Source organism: Orbicella franksi, chromosome 5 (genome assembly GCF_964199315.1).
Source record: "Orbicella franksi chromosome 5, jaOrbFran1.1, whole genome shotgun sequence".
In the NCBI taxonomy this organism is placed as follows: Eukaryota; Metazoa; Cnidaria; class Anthozoa; order Scleractinia; family Merulinidae; genus Orbicella; species Orbicella franksi.
In genome coordinates this window covers 26,800,706-26,820,704 of record NC_138149.1, presented here as the reverse complement: position 1 = coordinate 26,820,704, position 19,999 = coordinate 26,800,706, and the positions used below count along the sequence as shown (strand labels likewise).

General features: G+C 38.6%; 1 pseudogene; it reads right to left on the bottom strand.

Annotated features, from left to right (window-relative positions):
* Positions 1 to 19,589, bottom strand: part of LOC145486883 (uncharacterized) — a 33,355-nt pseudogene extending 13,766 nt beyond the window's left edge.
* Between the last annotated feature and the right edge of the window lie 410 nt (positions 19,590 to 19,999).

Sequence of the window (19,999 nt, the reverse complement as noted above, 5' to 3'; positions counted from 1 at the left end):
GTTAAGGTTTTCGTGCTCTAAGAACTATGGGTAAATGTAGTAGTCGCCATCTTTTTTCCTACGGAGGATTGTTAACAAACTGGCGACCGCTTCTTTGCGTTTTCGAAGTGTCTGTGAAGAGTTTTTGGATAAAGTTTTGAACGACTGCTACAGTTATACTAAAACAATTAGATTTTTCGCTCTCGATTTCTATGTGTGAACGCGATAGAAATCCCGTGCTCATAATTGTTAAATAGCCTTAGACAGGAATTGATCTTTCTGAAATTTGTATAATAACAAAAAAAATAAAAATAAAATAATAATAATAATAATAATAATAATAATAATAATTAAAAGTTCTGTTGTTACGGGGGTGGGATTAGGTCTTAATGCCCCTTCCAACCCTGAAATGAATCAGTGGCAAGCGATTACATGAGATTTCAACCACGGTCTTTCTAGTTCAGTAATTTTGAAAATCAAACAATATCGTGGGTAATCGGGCGCAACCGCAAGCAACGATCCGTAATCTGTGTCAATTAAGGGTTGTATTTGTTTCAGTCGTGATTACAAAGCAGTTTCTAAACGTGGGCCATGTGCAGTCCTTTTTTTCTCCTTTTCTCGTGAAACAAGACTGAGACATGGTTACGTTAAATCGTGCTGTCGAAACTGCGTTCTTTGATTGCCAATTGTAACAGCTCAATAATGTGTCAATATATATCCACTCTATATTAATTGTTTATATTTGCGTCAAAACGCAACTTCCGGCGTTTTGGGTCACTGAAACAAAGCGATTTTAGGGTGGATACTAGGGATCGCTAGTTACCGTATTTACTTTTCCGTCAACCGGAGGCTCTGGCCTGTTCTTAAAAAACTACCGGATTAACTTGTTCACTTATCCTAATCAGCTTCGCCGAAAATCCATATCGCGTTGTCAACTTGTGGCTAAACTACCCACAAGTAACTGCGATAGAACACGTGCCGGACCGTGACCTTCTTTATTGCGTGGGTTGAAGAATTGTCAAAATTAGTTCACTTATTTGATTAAAAATCAGAACTGAGGAACGAAGCTGTTGTCAAGCGTCAATTTGGCATGTGCTTGAGAATTTGACACCGTCGTAAGTTGTCCATGCTGCAGCCGCTGGAAAGAGTAAGCTACTCCTAGGAGAGAGCCAAAGCATTGGCAAAGCACTGTATGCTCCCCCATGGGTGATAAAGGATAACCATGAAGATGTAAGTAAATGGAAAATATCGATCCCCATTTGGACTTACGTGACAGAATGCCCAACATCCCATAGTTGAAAGTAACCGGATTTATGTCTCCTAGATTGGTTACTCTTGCCTCACTTAGGAAAATGCTGTTTAATAAGATTATACAAACAATTTTCTCAGTTTTTATCTCATTTCTTTAGAAAGGCGAATCTGGTTGGCTCTCCTGTTCATAGAAAAGTCGGACACGTTGTCTTACCGTCAATGGTGCACGTGCTGCTTATGAAATGCAAAATCGTTCTTCAATTCTGCCGTTAATAAAATATTGAAAATTGTAGGTTTTGAACTGCAGTCATTTGCAGTGCGTGCTAAACCTTTTGCCTAATTGCCCTGACTTTCAACTCGGCTGTACCTCATCGACTTGGTTCGGTTCTTCTACTAATGATTTTCTTTCAAGTCTCCAGATAAGACAATAATTCAATTAATTACATGACTAGAATACCGGTCAAACGCAAGAAAATATACGCAAAAATGTTCCGGGACGCTGTTTTGTACAACCACATTTATAATGTAGAATAAAGTCTCTAAAACTGGTCGGCGTCAAATGGTGTGTTAATCAGAAGGAGTGGTTTAAAAAGGTTTAAAAATGCAAATGGAAAGTCAGTAAGACAGTATCACCTAACTTTACGTATGAATCAAAAACATTTTATTACGTACGGAGAACTCCACAAAAAATACAAATCTTAATCATAACTGCTGGTTTTTATTTTGTTTAAATGATTGCAAATACAAGAAAAAGAACTACCGTGTTGGTGTTCATGGTTTTTCAAAGTAACAACGCCTATCGCGACCGTTCTCTTTAGTTAAACTGATTAAATATAAGGTCGCATCATCACAGCCTTTCTTTACTCCTAGACACATAATACTATTATCAATGCTGTATTTGTATACACGGTATTTTCCAATTTCTTCCTCCTCAAACTGGAACTCATTGCTAATGGTATCGTTACATCTTTGCTTCTGAAAATACAAAAGAGAACAAAAAAGACACAAATCTAACAAATCTAACCTTCTAAATCAGGCCAAACCTTACAGTAAGTAGCGCTTTTAACCCAGGGTTCCGTAGGAAAGCCTGAGTCTAAAAATGCAAACCGTTCGTCGTCGTCGTCGTCGTACTTGGTCGCCCAATGGGGGGACATAGTCCCAGGCGTTCCTAGCGTAGTGCGAGGAAACTGGAGATGAGAATGTGACAGCTCTTGCTCTTCGTGAGAATGCTGTGATTTGTGAAAAAAGGTTGGGGAAGACTCGAAGAAGATGTCGATCGTTTTCGGAACGGATTGGCCCACGAATTATATTGCTTGACATTTCCAAACAGAGATCGAGCATTCTCAGCAGGTTCGAATGGACATTTCGAACTTGCGGAAAGAATTTCTGACTGCCGGGTATATATAGCTTATTTATTTTCTTGAAAATCCGTGCCTGTAAGTCACGCAAAGTTCATCAGACAACTTGCAAACTCAAATCATTGAATAACATGATCGCGTGGTTTTTATGACCAAAGATCAAAATATTCATATACTCCCGCGAGGTTTCAAATAATAACGATGATCTTCGTGGAAATTGATTATCTATGAATTTTTGACCGCCGGGTAACTAGTATTTTGAACAACCTTGCCCGTGAGTGAAGATTTTTGTAGTATGGCCGGGAGAATTCGTCCACTACTAAGACAAAACGTTATTTAGAGTTGCTTGGCATTTCTGACCAAATATTTTTTTCATTGAATTGTGGACAAAATGTCAAAAATCGAGATTTCATAGTATGTCCAAGCTGGAAAATTTCCTCAACTACAAAAATAATACCTGAAATCGCTTGGCATTTCTAAACAAAGCTCTGCTATTCTAAGTAATAAGTTATTTCTTGAAAATTCTATAATAATTTCAGACTGCTGGGTATCTAGTACTAGTTTTCTGAAAACCCCTCCCGGCTGCCGGGTGTCTAGACACAATGTAAAGTTTTTGTTGTGTTCAATATGCTTACTTGCGGTACGAAGCCTGAGCAAACGCTCTCAGAGCGTCTAGTATTATTAGTGTTCTTTTTGTTTCAGTTTGTCACGTCTTTACTGACATGAACATACAACCCGATAAATCTTATGCAGTCACAAAGTGCCAACTCAGTCCTATAGGAACCCAAATTCTCGTCAGTTCAGCCTCGCGGGGAACCATTTTGGACAAACCATCCCGTATGATATAAAGATTTAGGCCAGCCTAAAAGCGTAGCTCCTGGGCCGGGTTGTTGTGAGCCCGGTTAAGCTAACCCAGGAAAAGGTAGAATTTTGATTTGAGTTTTGTAACTTCGCGGTGAGGTTTTCTGTATATTGTTTGGCCTTCTATTTTGAGTTTTAATAATCATCATATACCATTCTGGCCAATCACATAGGACTCCGACAATCCAGAGAACCAATCATAAATCCCGGGAAACGTAATCGAGTGAATCACAATTCCTTTTGATTTTACTACTGATTGCATGACAAAGTAGCGCGAGTATTTGAAGGCAATCGCTCAGCGTAGTGATTTCTCTAGTTTTGTGACACTCATTTGAAAACCACTTTAAAAATGATTAGTTGAAAATAGTTTTTGTCACCCTCACCTCTATGAAAGTAACACTGTTGCTGTTGACGACCGTCTTTAGTGCGTAAGTGGATCCATGATGACTAACCTCAATGCACTTCTTTCTTGTAGCAGCGATATTTATGATCCAAAATTCTTTGAGATAAAAAATACATTATTAGCGAAAACCTGAAACAAATTTAATCTTGAAAGCTGACAAAATTTCTGTAGTAGGCAAATACAATAAACGGAAATGGTTCTGAATTCCCTGTTCAATATTTCTGCTGTGAACCTATCTGCCCAAGGTCCCTGTCTGGTGATTTTAATAGAATATTTTACCGCCGCCCCCCTCAGTCCCTCTCTCAGTCCCTCCCTCTTCCTTCCTTCTCCAAAAGCAGAGATCGGGTGGTTACTTTTTTTAAAGCAGATAAATTTTAATGAATCTTGCTGTCAAATTCATATGAGCTCAGTAGTGTATGACTCAAAGCAATCTCAAATCAGCGAAAACTAAATCTAATGGTCCTTGCATCTGTCCCAATTCGTTCAGTCTGAACTTAATTCAACTTGCTGTAATTTTCCTGAGCTATGTTACAATCTGACCAATCAGCGTTCGACAATTTCGTAGGCTGTGTTAACGCGGACGGTAGCATTATAGCAACACTTACGTGCTTTTTTTTCTCGTGTCGACGCCCCATCTAACTTTGCCTCACACTGTCCGTTGGTACATTTATTAGTGTGAATCTTAAGGAGATTTCCTCCGCTGCAATTCATTCGTCTGTAAAATGATTGCATAGAGAGTGGGCCTGTTCTGCTTCGTTTCCACGTTGATCCGACTTCTACATGGGCCAACAAGAATACTACCACGGTCTACGGATATAAAAATACACCCCATATATTAACATGTACAGTAACCAAGGTAACCAATCAACTGATGCCAGTTTTGCTAGTTGATTTTGCATACAGTACACGTACAGTGGAAACAATGTCTGGATAAAATTGATTACTTTTCTTCAAGTAAGAGGTTGCAAATAAAATTAATTAGCATCAAAGTTAATTTTTTCACAATCTAGTAAATTAAGAAACAAAACTTTAATATCTACTGGAAGAGCCTCAGAAAGCATTGCTATATATATTTAGCTTTTATGTGCTTGACAAGGACATTTGTAGTGCAGGGAAAATACTGTCATAAAATTAGGAAGGCTAAAGCACATCCTTTTTTTAAAACGAAACAGCTATTGCAGACAGGGATGAAAAACAATGCTGGCAAAATCAGACGATAGTTTCGTCGACTTCATACATAAAAAGAATCCCTAATCAAAGTATCAAAAGTTGCAACTAATGACTTAGTCACTGACGCTTATTTTACTTACTAGAAAGATATGTGTTAAATCCATGTTGCCCTCTTTGTAATAAGCTTGTTCTTTTAGATCGAAGTTACGATGGTCTTAACGCTTAGAGCGTCTATTTATACGGTTAGGTTTTAATGTATGAACGATTTATTTTAACCGCTCTTGCACATGTAATTGATTAAAAATGAAAAGAATTTCATCCTGCATGTAGCTAAAATAAAATAGATTACTAATGAAAAAAGTATCAGTCTATGTTAAAACCAAAGCGACGCGACGAAGAACTGACCCACCAGCCCCCACATACATAGGTACGTGGGCGAAAATAATTAAGGGTCTTAAGTACTTTTTATCTCGCAGATCGTTCGACGAAGAGGGTGTATTTTTAAAATGAAGGTCAATAGAGAGGTTGCGCATAAAGCTAGCTAAACATCCAATACTGGGACTCGATCGTGGTCATAATGTAAACAAAGTGGCAAAACAAACATATCTGGTCCATTTGGGTCACAATAATTTTACGGATTTCTCTGTTGATATCAAATTTCAAACGCCGTAGACAACAAATCACGTAGGATGGTATATCAATTTGTTCCTTTTTCATTGCTACACCCCCGTAAAACCACACCTTAGACATGGCGTGAACATTCTTGCCGAGAACATTGACTGAATGATTGAATAGCCATGCAAAGTTTCCTACAGAATCAATCAATACAGAATAAATTGTTTTGAGTTTCTTTAAGTCAATCTCGTTTCTTACTTAGTTTGTGTATTGGATAACGTTGAAATTAGTTTTTCCAGCCCACTAACCCACTTCTTCCAAGGCCGTGAATCGAAAGTCATGAAACTTTACATAACTCACGCGAACCAGCGAAGTGACTCAGGCACAGACTATTTTCTTCCGAGGGATGTTTGTCTGTCGATTAGTCACGGATAAGTAAGATTGTATAATCAGTTTTCTATGCAAGCGGTGTTAAATAAAGGAGTCCTTGGTTTGCCAAATAACAACACTGTTGTCTCGGGCGGGGAGACGAGTGAGTGATAATATTTGTGAACCATAGAATAGGGCACGCGCATTGTTTATGCGCTACGGGTTGTCCATATTTGCCACACTCTTGTTTCCAAACCATACAATTTTCAGTATTTTAAAGACAAAATTGAAGAATATTTCTTTCTTTTAAGAGCAGCACGGGCACTATATCATATTGTCATTTAAGCACTAAGCGTGAGAGCCAGTCAGGTCTCGGGGAAAATCTATATAACACGCTGAGTGTACTGTGTGTACTGTGTGTCTGAGTGTACTGAGAAACGCCGCAAAGTAGCTTTCTGTTTAGAGAGGTGTTACTATTTTAGAAGAATGCTGAAACCCTCCGGCTCTGAGAAGGCTTCTTTCTTTTCTTTGCACGCTTGGCAACATCTAATTGTAAATATTCAAACAGGGCACGAAACAATTTCTTTGCTCAGTACACTGGAATTGAACTGATTACTTTCTCTGTTTATTATCTCTCGTAAAGCTTCTATATCCCGAGGCCGTTGTTCTCTTTTACTTTAAGCTGCATTTACGTGGATTTCAACGTAACCAACTCTACCGCTTATCTTTTGTATTGCGTCGGCGGCAGGACCGTGGTTACGTAGAGGAAATATCGTATCATCTCCACGTTTCAGACATTTCATTGATTTTCCTCTAATGGTTTAATTGACTTTCAAAGACAATACGAATATTTTAAACCCTGAGATTGTCGTGAACGTTCTCAGGCGATCAGGTACGTAGTCCACGAAACGTTGGCTCCTGTATTTTCCCTTATTTGCTAGGCGTACTTAAAACTGCTGCTCAAATTTAGCTTTGAAACAGTTCCTCACAGCAATTCACCCAGATCAGTGGAAGGCCCAGGTGAATCTTGAGCAAACAGGTTTACTGGAAAAAATGGAGTTTCTTTGCCCTTTTGGTTTTTTGGAAAGGGTTGAGCCGAATACGGCGGAGCCTGTGTGTACGGTCGGCATATATTCTAGTTTCAGTTTCTGTCGGTAACTGAAGATACCTATGGAAATAAAAATGTAACTTATAGGGAACTACTGTGAATCTCAAGAATGAGGATTTAATAAAGTAAAACAAACATGCTGAACCTAAGAGTGGAGTGGGCGGCCGGATGCTGAATGCAAATGAATATAGTTTTGTCCCTTTCTTGGCTGGTGTTGGACATTTTTTTAACCAAAAGTTTCCAAGAAATTACACATAACAGAGTTAGTTTGTTTGCTTGTTTGTTCAGTATTTTCTTTTTCCCGGTCTTTTCTTACATTGCCTACTATTTGCTGTTATTTTAAGGCGAGATCATATATGATTAGGTGCACGAGCGGGGGGGGGGGGGGGGGGCAAGGGGGACTGCGGGCAAAACGCTAATGATTCGGGCAACGACAATTGAGAGAAAACATTAAAAAATAATGCTGTTTGCGTGATTTCCAAAACTCGCTAATAAAGTTTCTAGTTAGTTACCTTTTTAGAATTTTTCTATTAACAAGTTGTAGATTTTACTCGGATTGAGACTGTTGACAGAGTATGATTGATTGATTATGTAAGCTTTAAATATAACTATTTTTAGTAGTTTCATTTGATGTGGAAATTGTGAACATTTTTTGTTTTTTATGTTATTTGGGTTCGTTTGGATCCCGATTTCAACACTTTTGCATTCGGTCATTGCGTAAATTTTTCGGGCAAGTAGGTCACAGCTCCCAAAGGTATCCGCACGCCTATGCATGTATGTAATCTCGGACCGGATGGTGGATAATATACTAATTTCATGGAATCCTGTGCATCTCGCCCGACATGAAGTCTCTAGAAGGTTACAGTAGGTGGGCGGATATGAAAAGATCAACCTTTTGACTTATGACAAAACGTGCAAAAATTTCAACGTGCAGTATTTGCTAGGCCAGTCGAGCATCAGTCAGCTGGATGATCACGTTATCAGGACAACGTTCTGGGAAGGGAGGAGTGACCACACACCGTTCAAATGATTGGAATCACGCAGCCCTTAAACATCCTTTAAGTGACCGTAAATAGTGTTTACCTTGTTAAGATTTCAGAAATGTAACACATCCGTCAGTCTTTCTGGACCCCACCTATTGGCAATCGGTAAACTTGTGTTTACGCATTTCAAATATTGAAAATAGGCGAAGCTTAGAGGCACACTTTCAGTGATGTCTGTTAATGATGTCCAATAAGATTTTGGCCTCAATTACTCCAGTTTTAAGCTGAAAGTAAAGAAACTCTTATGTACACAGCAGTTACACGATAATTTAATAATTGTTATCAATGCAGTTTGCCGGCTCGCAACTGATTTGTCCCCCGGTACTGCTCGTGTTATGAAAAAAAGTTTTCTTACAAATGCCTTACATATTTTCATTTCAAACTCCTAAAAACTCTGATGTCACGTTCTGTTGCATTTGATTGATGCCAAAATACACAATAATTATCAGTCCTGGCTAGAAATCGATTTGCCGACAAATCATCAGTTGCTGTAAGAAAAATGAAAAGAAAATAAAGATCTGCTTGATAAGCAAAGACAGAAGAGGCTTTACTTTTAAACTGAACGCGTTATAACTGCGTATAAACTCCATTACAGACTAAAATAGAAGCACAGAAACATTGTAACTTTGTTGCTTCAATAAAATGCACTCAATTTTACGTTCAAAGCTGAACTCGACAACAGTTTTGTCGTTAAGAAACTAGCGCTCGTGGGACTGCACGACCCAGTTTTATTAGAAATTGAATGTTGCATGTGAGGCGGCGTGAACATGGCGTCCAACGTGCTGGAAAATTAAGGTAATTACCAATTTAAGATTTAACAAACCTCACACTGACGTAATGTTATCTAAATAATATAATCGTTCTAATTCTACAAAAAGTAATGGGGTATTAAATCAAAATCCGCAGTCGTTACTGAGACAAGACAGAAGACAAAGAGATTTCAAGACCCACTTTGTCTTTATTGTAGCAGATCGTAGCATAATGCATGTTTTATCTCCGTGACCTTTGCGTGATTTCAGAACGTGGAGCCCCCAGTTGCATGTCTATGTTAATTTAAGCTAATTTAGCGTCGTTTGTTAAACCATCACGATGTCAACAATAATTAAACCCAATCATTCAATTCGAAGGAAACCGTTCATACGACGGACCACCTGGTGAAGCACAATGTTGTGTCGCTGTCTAATTTTAACCGTCGAGCCAAATTAAACTTAGTATAGAAAACGAAAATGAGTGAAAAATTATACATTTGACAGCATAGTGTTTATTATTTAACTGGCCTTAGTAGACCGTGAAAAAATGTACAATGAATGTGCCCGGAATTCATTTCTCACTTAGCCTTTTAAAATACGGACTCTTTCCCTGCTGTTTAGTGATTTATATTTACCTTTATTAATGTAAAGTGGTTTAGACGTTACTTGGTAAAGGTTTATGAAGTTGTCAGATAAGCGTACACATCGAGTTTGATAGTGGATGGGGTGAATTGAATGGGTTCCACTGAGATTGTGACAAGCAGATGAACAAATATTAGTCCTGAATGATTAACGCCTCTTCCCTTTACCCCGAGGGGGGCGCGGGGTGAAGGGAAGAGACGGCTGGAATTCAGACTATGATGTAAGATACCTTGAACTATTTTTGCCGTTCACGATGCACTGCTACGTTAGTCTGCCTTATAAACATTTAACTGCTCAAGGGAAGAGACGGCTTAAATTCAGACTACTTACATCACGGTCTACATATAAAGTGCCCACCCATGCGCCAACGACATAAATTTGAACTGGAACGAAGGATTTCGAAACGATTATAAGAACTCAGTGCGAGGCACCTCAAATAACGCGCATGGATCAAACTGAACTTGTTATTATATCGTTTGTTTGTTTGTTTCCTTTTGCTGGCGGTATGTTTACTAACGGCCTTTAGTGGACAGAAATTACCAGCAGTGGATTGGTTAGGTCGTTAGGTTTCTAATTCAGAGCGAAAATAGATCACCGTTTGCCTGTACGCATATGGTGGTACATGTTTCAATGACGAAAAAGCCGGCACTGCCGCGTTCATTGTTTGGCTTCTTGTTATGGCGTTTTTCAAAGCCAATATGACAGCTTAAAAAATACAGTTTCTTTATCTGTTCATTTTAATCTTTTTCTACCGATATTCAGTTCGTGCGCGTGAAGTGAATCTGCCATAAGGATCAAAGATTATATTCAAGTCTTCTATTTGCGCAAACTTCCGTTCTCGCGTGCGTGTCGCTAACCCGCGTGGATGAGAAAGTATACCTTCATTCTGAGGTCAAGTGGACAGAAGTGTAACGATAGCACAATAGTAGTTTATTGACCACTTGATATTAACTTTAATACATTGACAGCATAGTAGTCTTTTAACGATATGTCACCGCGTTTTCTGCGTTCATCATGTAAGTTGTCTTCGATCGAAATATTGTTCTGTTTTAATCCAGTTCAAAAAATTAGAATTCATCATTGTCTGACATAACAATCCATTTGTCTGCCTTGGGCCAAAATTCTTTGGTCCTGTAGACTTTACATTATTTGCGATAAACTGATATAAGTATTTCTCGGTTACAGTTCACTAAATTTTCGTGTAAATGTTGCGTACAAAAGAGTTTCTTTACTTTCAGCTTAAAACTGGAGTAACTGGAGCCAAATCTTATTGGACATCATTAACGGACATCAAAGGTATGCATCTATAAAGCTACGCCTATTTTCAAATATTTGAAATACGTAAACATTTACCGATTGCCACTTAGTTGGGTCTAGAAAGACTGACGGATGTGTTGCATCAGTCTACAGTCTTAACAAGGTAAACACCGTTTACGGTCACGTAAAACATGTTTAAGGGCCGTGTAATTCTGATCATTTGAATGGTGTATGGTTACTCCTCCCTTCTCAGAACTTTGTCCTGAGAACGTGATCATTAATTATCATGCTCGACTGGCCTAACAAATACTGCACATTGAATTTTTCGCACGTTTTGTCATAAGTCAAAAGGTTTTTCTTTTGATATACACCCACCCACGCTACCCTTCAAAAGACTCAATGTTGGGCGAGATAACTCAACTATTGCGACATGCACCGTGTTCCATGTATACGTAATTAGCATATTTTACACCCATGTTTAAGTGTTCCGTTTAAACTTAAGCATCCGGTCCGAGATTTCATACATGATGATCTCGCCGCGAAATAATAGTAAATAGTAGGCAAGATAAGAAAACACCGGTTAAAGGAAAATACTGAACAAACAAGCAAACAAACTACCACTGTTATGTGTAATTTCTTGGAAAGTTTTGGTTAAAAAATGTCCAACACTAGCCAAGACAGAGACTAAACTATATTCATTTGCATTCAGCATCCGGCCGGCCGCTGCACTGTTATAGGTTCAATGCGTGTTTTTTTACTTTACTCAATCTCACCATTAGAGTATTCATAATTTGCTAAAGGTAGTTCCACGTTAGGCTAGATTTTATTTTCCATATAGAAGCATCTTTAGTTACCGACAGAGACTCAAAGTAGTATATGTGAACCGTACCCACACGGTCCGCTGTATTCGGTTCTATTGCAACCCTTTCCGAAAAACCAACGGGGCAAAGGAATTCTAAGAACTCTTTTTTTTTCCTGTGACCCTGTTTGCTCAAGATTCACCTAAGCCTTCCTCTGATCTGGGTAAATTGTTTTGAATAACTATTTGGGAATGTAAATTTAGTAGGAGTCTTAAGTACCCCCAACAAATTAGGGAAAATAAAGGAGCCAACGCTTGTGTGGGCTACCTGAGAAAGTTCACGACGCGATCTCAAGGTGTAATATATTCGAAGAGTCTTTAAAAGTCAATTAAACGCTTCCCTTTCCAGCGAATTCACCCTTAGCTTCGGGCCACGATAATTCTCGGCTCCTCTTAAGGCGGCTCGTCTTGTCGGCTGCTCTCAAGCTATTGCTTGATTTATTGCTCCCGTCGGCCAGGAAAATATCCTAGTAGGAGAAATTTTACATCGCGTCGAAACACAGGAATGTCTTATGCATACTTAACGCCAATTGCAACTAAAAACGGTGTTAGTCCAGCAGCTGAAACATATGTCATTAACGTTATAGGAGTTGTAAGTATTCTTACGGCAACTGGTGAATGTTCGGTCCGTATTTCAATTTATTGAGCACATCTTCACACCACCGATGTGAACATCAACGGGTTTCGAAAATTTGAAAATTACCCGCTTTGTCTCGAATTACGGTGTGGAAACTCCAATTCTTCTCGTTCAAAACGTCATTTGGGACTAAAACGAGAATATTCAGAGATATATGACTGGAAACGGTCTATGCAACAATAGCCGAGATTTATTCAGGTAAACAGCAGTTTAATTACAGTAAAAGGAAGGAGTTTTCGAACCGCCACGGGGCAGTCAGAAACGGAAATTAGTTTGAAACAACGGGAGGTTTGAGAAATCGAGGGTGCGTTCTCACTACTTGTAACCAAAAGAACAAACCGTTACTTCGAATAATCTGGCGATTCCAAAAATTAAGGTTTTGAAAAACCGTGATCTCGCAACATTGTCTGCACCTGGGTTGCACTCGTCCCGACAATCAGAATTACACGAGAATGTCTCGATCCCACGATTGGTGACCAGCCAATGACGATTAGCTGATTTATAGAGCGAGTAGCAACTTCGAATGTGTGAGAAAAATTCTTAAGTTTAAAAATGTCAATGTAAAACAGTAAAACTTAGGCAAAACGATATTTTGATTCCCATTATAGGCGGAAATACATGTTTGTAGGGGCGTATAAGATCTGTACATATAGAAAAGGCGTTTGACTATGTTCTGAATGATACGAAACAAGTTGCTAGTAGAAACTGTGACCCCTTGTTTTTTGACGGTATTTAAGGTTACAGTATACCTTCGGGTCGGCAATTTTCTTCAAATTTGGATTTTTGGGTCAAAATAGTGGTCGAAGAATAATCTCTAATTTCTGAAAAAAAATTTTGAAGAAGGCTAAATATTGGCGGAGAAATGGCGGTTTTACGTTTTCACCGGAAGTAAAAGTTTACCTCTTGATTGACAGCCCTATGGCGCGTATGTAATCAACCGAGACGATTTTCGCGGGAATTACCTACATGGATGTCACGAATTGACTACTCAGTTGATCAGCATTGTTGTTCTGACTACCCAGCATTTTTTTTATTAGGCGTGTCTCTATTAAGTTATAAGTAAACATAGACCACGTTTAAACCATGGACCGGTTCGAAAAAGCGAAAACAGCGAAGAACGAATGAAAATACATCAATGAGTGAAGAAGCGAAAGTTCGCCACGCGGATGAAGCTATAGTTATCGTATAAGGTGGGCAAATATTCGTGGTAAGAGAAAAGAAAGGTTCTGTAAAAAGTTCGGAACTTGACAGCAATAACAGGGATGCTGACAGAGACTCTTCTGATGAGTCCGATATCGACGAATCGTCGGACTCATTGAGACCATTTGAAATATTATCCATGCACAGTTGCCCACACACAGTTGCTCTCCGCTCTGTCTTTTGTTTGTTTCCTTCGCTCAGCCACTCTAGCGTTCGTATCCTTTGTAGTCTTCCCCATTTTGCCAGACCAGCTTCAAGAAAAACCGAGCTACAGAAAAATTATCTCTCTGCCTTCGGTTCCTTGAGCGCATTGCGAAACACAAGAGTTTTGAGAAATTTGCGCGTAAATTTCAATAGGAGGTTAACGGTAGTAAACTTTCCCTGCATTGATTGGCTTAGTTATCTGAGAACCCAGTTGAAGGCGTTTGTGGGCGGGGTTTGTTTGCGAAGCAGAAAATTTTTCTTAGCGCTGTTTTCTCGAATAAATTTTTTCACTTGAAGCAGACACTTTAAAGAGTTATAACTCAAAGGGAATTTGTTCAATTGCTCTTAAATTTGGACAGTGGCTAGTTTAACATATAAACTACAAAAGCGTATCTGGGAATTGTTAATTTCGAAATACTTTTCCTTCGAGAGCGATTTTTGTACGATCACTCCACATTTTTTTAATCCTATTTCGAAAATGTTCTGTAACTTTTTACTGCAATTGAATATGCCAAAACGCAGACACGTTTTTTAAGCGCTTTGGGCCCTGAAACCGAGGAGAAAATTAAATTGGCGAAAAACGAAATTCGCTTTGACTTGTAGCTTTCGAAAGGTGATTCGGGCGCTCGCATTTAGTGGTCGTGAAAAATTCGACAATTCATTTTCTTTCAAAATTCTTGGTATAGTTTGATAGCCAGCTCCATAAGCTTTAATTTGATATAGGGGTTTAGGTATCTATAGCTTAAACTGCACGCGCTACATCGCTTGCGCGAGAGACACCCCTGAAGGTATACTGTAACCTTAAGTGGATAATTAAATGGCCATGGTATAGGATACTCGTAAATTAAGAGATCATTTCCCGCGCGTTTTGTTCAAATTCTAATAATCTCCGAGCCTTTACGTTCAATATAATGAATAACAAATTACGACCAGTATTACTATAATGGGAAACAAATTGCGCCCACAATCTCTGCGACTGGTTTATTGTATGGAGACGACGTTACCATAGCAATTCTGATCTGTAATTCTTTGTTGGATTTCAGCAGATCGACGCGTGTAAGATTCTCGATCGCTTGACTTAAATCTTGATCAAAGTGTGATCGCGTATGATTATTTGAATTACAAAGATCGATTTGCCGGTGAATTTAGTTTGCAATATCATGGGTGCCAAGTTATTTCTGAATTTTGGATCACTAACACGAGCCGACGATTATCTTCGCCCGAAGGGTGACCCGCTGGAAAGGGAAGCGTTCCGGACGAGGCATGAAGTGGCAAGGAGAGAAAAGAGCGAGATAAGTCCACAACCATTACCGTAACCAACTTTTGTCTTACGGATTTCATCTCAACAAATGCATAATACAATCCATGTGGCTAAGTTTCTTCACGTACAGTATAGTGATTTTAAACAAGCTAAGATCGATTTGCGCTGTAACTTTACGCGGAATGTCGCTGGAAATACGATCAAATAAGTCTCCTATAACTTCTCTGAGCGTATTAAAAAAAGGTGAGGCCCATTAAAGGACGCTCATAACTCTTCGGATGAAATGTAGTTTAAGACATATTTCAGTGTAATATAAATTATATTGTTTCGCGTGCTATCATGCATACAGAGTTCTACTTGCATTGTACAATCACAAGTCCATTTGAAGTTATAAAGTGTTCTGTGAAAATGTTTTTTTTTTGTTTTTTGTTAACGGAGACAGGTAGATGGTCTGTAAATGGGTCTGAGATGTGAGGAAATTATTGTAATTCTACAAACATTTATCTACGGTTTCCGTCACCACAGCTCAGTGATTTTAGCAGTCGTGCAATATACTTGTGCGATAATTGCATGGCCGTGGTTACGGTATAATTTAACCGATCGAAAGGATTCGCTACAAAACACTCCACACTGATACATTAAAAAGAGACCTGATAAAGTAATTAGAACCCAATGGATTTATCAGTACGATACGCGGGAAAGTTACAATTACAAAAGAGTGATTTCTGAATATCAATTCACATTACACTATTTTTAGCCCACTACTAAACTGGCTTTAGTCACTACTGACAAAACTCACAGTAAACATCGATGTCTCCAGTGGAATATGCCACAAAATCGCTCTATAGGTCTCTTAATTATAGCTTTTCCAAACAGTCGGTCTCTGTAGATATATAACAACAATCCCCTCTACTAGCTAGCTGAGTCCTTATATACAGTTATTAGGTATCGAACAACGTTCTGGAAGCTTACAAAACAACACTAGTGGACCATTACGATGAACAGTAGAATTAGTAACTTAGTAACTTGCTTGGAAACCTACATGTACTTAAAAGCAAACCTCTCATTTCCTTGTAACGACCTTTCTGGAAAAAAATAAAGGAAACAGGTATAACCTTTAGGTGATGGATAATGGGCCGCGATGGATCACTTTTTCGTTAAATCGCTGTATCTTTGTACTCAACATTTATTCACCTAAGTGGAGGTGAATAATCTTGGATATTTACAACCCGGAAGGAAATGGTATTGATGACAGACACAAAACAGTTTCACCATTTCCTTTGGAATCTTCAATACTCTTATAAGCAACCGTTGGAAGTTCACTTTTGTAAGTTGAAAATCACATAAGTAATTCTTTTTTACTTATCTTTTAAAAAAATGGAGGATTGTTCTGATCCTGACTACCCTATATTCATCATATGATGCAAACCTCTAAGCCGATAAATAAGATTCTGGGAATCGGGTATATTTCAGGGCTATAAATATTCAGATATTCTAACGTAGCATCATAGACAATTATAGTTGAACTATCACACACATGATTATACATCTGATTAATCGGCGCGAAGTCGTTTGCATTCGCCGATAGACTACTTTCGATATACTGAAATTCACGTTTGATAGTGAGGCCTAGAGGACGCAGACAAAAGAAATGAATAAACATGGTCATTCAATTTCCTTTGTTTGTGTCCTCTAGCCCTCGCTGCCAAGCTGAATTTTAATATATCGAAAACGTATTTATATTCCCTCTATGAGATGCACCTGCAGGAAATCATGGTAGTTTTGTTAATCATCTTGGACTAGATAATAATATTATCTGTTGTGATGAATACAACTACCGTGATTCCGTGCAGAGTCGTCTCATAAAACGAATTGACCATTGTCGACGATAGTTTGCAACAAGCGAACGCTGCCTACGATGCTCCCTCGGCGTAAATTATAAACAGTAAAATAACGTTGCGTTAACAAGTGTTAATTAATCTTCTTATAGCGAAACGGCAGTTTTGTTTTGCTCCGCTTAGTTTGAACTCAAGCCCATGAGAGTGGCCAAACGGAAAGACTATCACCGAATATCATGAAGAAATTGGACAAGATCAACCTGTATGGCACTGAGATAGTCAGTGATAGAGCATGGAACCGTAAAATCCCACATTAAAATCCTGGGCTCATATAACTTATAAACGGGGGGACTTATAACCGGGGTGCATATGTAAGCGTAACAAAAAAAAACGTTTCGGAACGACGAGATAAAACATATCTGAGAAACGAATTAAGGATAACATATTATTACATTTAGAGCTATCACCTTATTACGCTAGAACTTTCGATTAAAAATTTTGATGTTTTTAAAGAAACGCAAAAGGAACGCACTTACACATTAGAAGGGCTTATATCGGGGCGGGGGCTTATATCCGGAATAATATCTTTGTTAGCAAATAGAAGGGCTTATATCCGGTGGGGCTTATAACCGGGGAGCTTTAACGTGGGATTTTACGGTATTTGGTGGTCAAACGTGAGCTCGACTTTTAACTATCACTGACCATCATTAAGTATTATTGATTGTTAGGTGTCGTTGGACCAGGGCTTAACCTGCTAGGCCAAATGCACGCTTTACTATGCGTAGAAAACTTTTTAACACGTGTAGACTATAGGCGTGTTCAACAAGAAGTAGTGGTGAATGGTAAATGCGAGACTACCTTTTTTCTTTGCAAGACCAAGACTTCAAAGAGCGAGACTTCCAAGTGTTTTAAATGCGAGCTCGAGAAGTGCAGGTTCCAAGATGTCATTTAAGCTTACATAAAAAAAAAAAAAATGAACAAATCGGTACTTCGCAACTTTCTTAGCCTTGAAAAAAAAAATCGAAACTGTGTGACAGCTTTGTGAAAAAATCGAGACTGCAAAACGCACATAACCGAGATTGCGACACCCATGAAATTCGGCGAAAGGACCATTCACCACCCCCACAAGAAGAACATACATGCTTTGATCAGTCAATTATTGGTCTAAAACCGATTAGCAATGAAAGATTATACTAAACATGTCTGAATTTAAACAAGAAACACAATACATACATACATACACACACACACACACACACATACATACATACATACATACATACATACATACATACATACATACATACATACATACATACATACATACATACATACATACATCACTTTATTTGCCCTCGGATTTCAGAGTAGCTTATGCAGCTAATATCTCCGGGCATTTAACCATCAGATGAGAGATAGACCACCACACCGGGAACTACGTCCCCTGCTCTTTTCGATTAGTGTGTGGGTTCTTTTACGTCCCACAGAATTAATTTTTGAAGAGTTGTGAGACGGGGCCTAAGGTTTATCGTCCTTATCCGAGAAGACTAGAAAGTCTAACCATTTGCAGATGTCATTACAAAGGCAGCACTTTCTCCTTTCTCCAACAACTGACATTCTTTCCATTTATCCTTAGAGTCATCAGAATGACTCCAAGAAATTCTCACAACTAGGCAATGCTTTTGGAACACTTGCCGGCAGTTTTGCTTTTAAAGTTCGCGAAGCAAAATTTGGCCACTTTAAGAAAACCACAACGGTAGCGGCTTGGGAACGTCGCTAAACGTACAAAAGCCGGGGTTAATGAGCAATACAATGGCTGTGCACGTATGTTACATTTCTTTGCCATACTGCAAGAGGACAACGTGAAATGATCAAATTCTGCGTTGTGTGGAGAAAGTGAACTACGACGGATAATTTTTAAAATTCATATGTCAAATCTTACGGTGTATTCCAAGTTCAGTTTCGAGACAAGAGAAACAAATGAAATGAATTAAGAGTATCGTGTAAAATATAAATTCATTTTTTTAATCAACGTTGTCCTTGGCGTTGGCGTCGTCGTTACAGTCCCCTGCAGCTGTGTCAAAGGGGCGATAGTTATTCCTAAGAATTCTTTTAGTAGTATACTCCTCCAAAAGGAATTCCACACTATTTTACTAATACGTCTTATTAACCTACTAGTCCTTTTGTCTGTGGTGGTTGTTCCAGTTACTGATACGTCAACTGAAAAATTGGCACTTCACACCTGAAGAAATTCTACGTCTGCCTGTGTGAATTTTCAAAAGATTGCCTTCACGACAGTCTTCTTTATATATGAAAACTGAGCTGAAGCAGGCACTTCGTGACTTGGTCTCCACTGTGTAACAAAGTATACGCGGTTACAATCTACAAATAAACGGATACACATGTTTCAGTCAAGCACGCGCTACTGAAGGGGTGTTTTCAGAACATGGTATAGATAAGAGAAAACTTGTTTGGAGACAATGCCAAGGACCGAAATCCTTCTCACTTACCCATCTTAAGTTACAAACCATTCATCAAGGACTGCTCAAGTGAAATAACCGGCGAACGGGCTATAAATGTTGATGTTGTGGGTCAATATAACCCTTGGTACAATTTCGTATTTTCCTTTCAGCAGAACTAAGGAAAATATCAAATTTGTACCGAGGGTAAAAAAGGTAGAAGAAACTAGTAATGAAAACTATAACACAAATGCCTTTAAATTATTTCCTTTTCCAATGTAAGCATAATATATACTTACGAGAAAAATGCATGGTGCTTTCTCCATTTAGTCCACTTTCTTAAAGACTGTTTTAATCAGGTTAATGGTTATGTCGAAATGCATGATTCCTAGTACCGTTATTTATACCAATGTGTTTTTGAGAAGTTGCACTATGTAACCGATCAAAAATGGCAATAATTTGTTTCCAAAATGAGCGCCTTAAAGCCAAGGGACTGAAAAAATGTCATGCAAGCTTTACAGTCAACGTAACGTTTCCGATTTATTCAGTATCTTTGGTGGATCAACAACCGGGGAGTTTCGGTTTCCTTGAACATTCCACAACAATAAGACATCCATCAACCTCTTACCTTAGAACTTAAAATCGATATTTGGAACATTCATTCATTGGATTATTCATTTAATTGTCTATTTTCCTCGTTCCTTTGAATTTGTATGTGATATTTGGTCTTTATATA